At 33.3% G+C, this 2490-nt stretch overlaps 1 long non-coding RNA gene across 5 annotated transcripts; it reads left to right on the top strand.

Moving 5' to 3' along the window:
* The first annotated feature begins 369 nt into the window (after positions 1 to 369).
* Positions 370 to 2195, top strand: LOC149502134 (uncharacterized). 5 transcript variants are annotated; one of them, XR_016323627.1, is made up of 4 exons: positions 370 to 413; positions 530 to 851; positions 1100 to 1184; positions 1670 to 2182. It is a non-coding gene; the product is annotated as an uncharacterized LOC149502134 (long non-coding RNA). The 5 variants fall into 5 exon arrangements; XR_016323626.1 differs by lacking the exon at positions 370 to 413 and having other exon boundaries at positions 428 to 851; positions 1670 to 1944; positions 2056 to 2195; XR_016323628.1 differs by lacking the exon at positions 370 to 413 and having other exon boundaries at positions 428 to 851; positions 1100 to 1578; positions 1670 to 2189.
* The last annotated feature ends 295 nt before the right edge of the window (positions 2196 to 2490 follow it).

Raw genomic sequence — 2490 nt, 5'->3', positions numbered from 1 at the left:
TCATATTTCTTTATTTTATTGACTTAACGCAAATGAGTCAATACTGCTGGTAAGGTAACATTAAACCATGCTGCTAACTCCTGGGTAATTTGGCTCAGATCGGCTTCCATCATCTCTTTCAATTCATTGTTAATCACAAGACCGCCCGTCTTCCACGTGGTTCGTTCTTCAAATCAAAATTTCCATCACAAAAGCGTTTAAACCAAAATCACACGGTACGTTCATTAGCAGTCGCCTTTCCAAACACAACATTGATATTGCGAGTTGTTTCTGCAGCGTTAGTTCCGCGTCGGAACGCGTATTCAAAAATCACTCGATTTTCAAAGTATTCATCTTTTTTTTTTTTTTTTTTTTTTTTTTTTTTTTCTTTTTGGACCCAACACCAAGTGTTATTTGCCACTTTCAAAATAAAGGTTAGGAAGCAAAAATCAAATCAGAAAATATAAGTTAGATAAGGTTTAGGCAGGAAAATTGGATTAGGATTAATATAATTAGGAAGAATAAATAATATATATAATTATAATTTTAGGTTAAAACTGTTGAGGAATAAGATAATAATTTTATAAATAACTGGGTCTACTGTATGTAATAAATAAGGTACAGATATAGGAAAAGGAATACTAAGTGATGATAAAGAACTATAAAGAAGTGAATGATCAAAAAGGGGACATGAAAGAATAATGTGATTTAAATCGCCAATGTCCGCACCGCATTCACACTTACTGCTATCCAGCACTCCGATCGTCGCTAGATGTGCCGGACTACACGTGTGGCCTAATCTCATCCGTATCAAACTGGAAGTCTCGTGGCGTTTAAAATTATATTTGTAGAACCATGGTTTGGAAGGAATGGTTGGTTGTACCCTTCGGTAATATTTCGCTTTAACGCCATTATACCACTGTGCACTCCAAGCATTATTCAAATAAGTTTTAGGGAGGCTAACTAAATCATGACTATAATTTTTGAAATAATAAATATCATCACAATTGATAGCCTCGTTTGCAATTTTATCAACTATTTCATTTCCCTTAATTCCGCAATGGCTAGGTATCCATACAAATGATACTGTAAGATTTTGATCCATACATTTCATTAACAGGTTTCTGCAGTCTAAGAGAATAGGGTAAATCGGTTGAGATTTAAAAGGAAATTTTGCAAGAGCCTGTAAAGCACTCTTTGAATCGGTGAGTATTAAAGTTTTCTTTAGTTTGAATATCAAAATGAATTCTATGGCCTTGTATATTCCAAAACATTCACCAGTGAACACTGATGTTTCAGATGGTAATTTTATCTTTTCAACTATTTTTGATTGCGAATGGTAGACTCCTACACCAACACAACCTTGAGGGTGTTTGGAAGCATCTGTATATATATGGTTATAGTCATTCCAATCTTGGTCTATTACAAAATTAAAGTTAGTATTTGGTTGTGGTTGATACTTAGAAATACCCATGTCAAGATGAATATCCGGTTTTAAAATCAATGCCATATAGTTTACACAAAATAGAGGGAAAACACGAGAGTGATTAGTTGGAGTTTGAATAGACAAATATTTTCTGTAGCTAATTATTAAACATGGTAACTGTTTATGTTTCCAAAATGAAGAGTATTCTATGAGTTCATTTAAAGTTTTAAGTTTGGTAATAATGTGATTATTTTGAATTTGTAGGGATTTGAAAACGAATTTATCAGATAAATATTGACGTCTCAAATGAAGAGGTGGATCAACACATTCTACCTGTAATGCTGTAACAGGACTAGATTTCATGGCTCCAGTGATAATTCTGAGTGATTTAGACTGTATAGTGTCTAGTTTTTTGAAAGCATTCACATCCCCTGGTTGAAGTAAAAAAGTACCATAATCTAAAACTGATCTTACTATGGCATTATATAAAAGTTTTAAATTGAATGGGTGGGCACCCCACCATACACCAGCAAGAGAACGTAAGATATTCATATTACTCAAACACTTATTTGTAATGTAATTACAATGTTGAATTCCATTCAATTTTGAATCTAAAATTAAACCTAAAAATTTAACATGACTATTTACAGAAATTAATTCGTTCTCATACAATATATTAATTGGAGGAAGAGAACGTTTTCTAGAGAATACAACAATAGAACTTTTGGAGGCAGAAAGGGAAAGTCCATTATTATCTAACCAAGATTTAAGAGTTAAAAATGAATTCCTAAGGTTTATGGGCCGTGAGCTCGTCCACCAATCTAAGCAATAAAAAAAATAACGCAATCTAATTAAGACTTGGTGGTGATGGATATTCACATATTTTCTCTAACTAAATAATTGCGTATGTATTAGATACCTACTGATAATGTGGTGTAGTAAATACTATACCAAATATTATTTCTTGTCATAAGATTTATTCAAGTCGAGTAAGCTGAGTACAGTGGGATTAGAGTTACGCGGCGCCTCATTTATTGGTGTCGTGCCGTGACGTGACACCCGAGGAATTGGGACGATGCTCTTGA

Source organism: Bombyx mandarina, chromosome 10 (assembly GCF_030267445.1).
Source record: "Bombyx mandarina strain Sakado chromosome 10, ASM3026744v2".
Lineage (NCBI taxonomy): Eukaryota > Metazoa > Arthropoda > Insecta > Lepidoptera > Bombycidae > Bombyx > Bombyx mandarina.
This window is presented reverse-complemented; position numbering and strand designations above follow the sequence as displayed.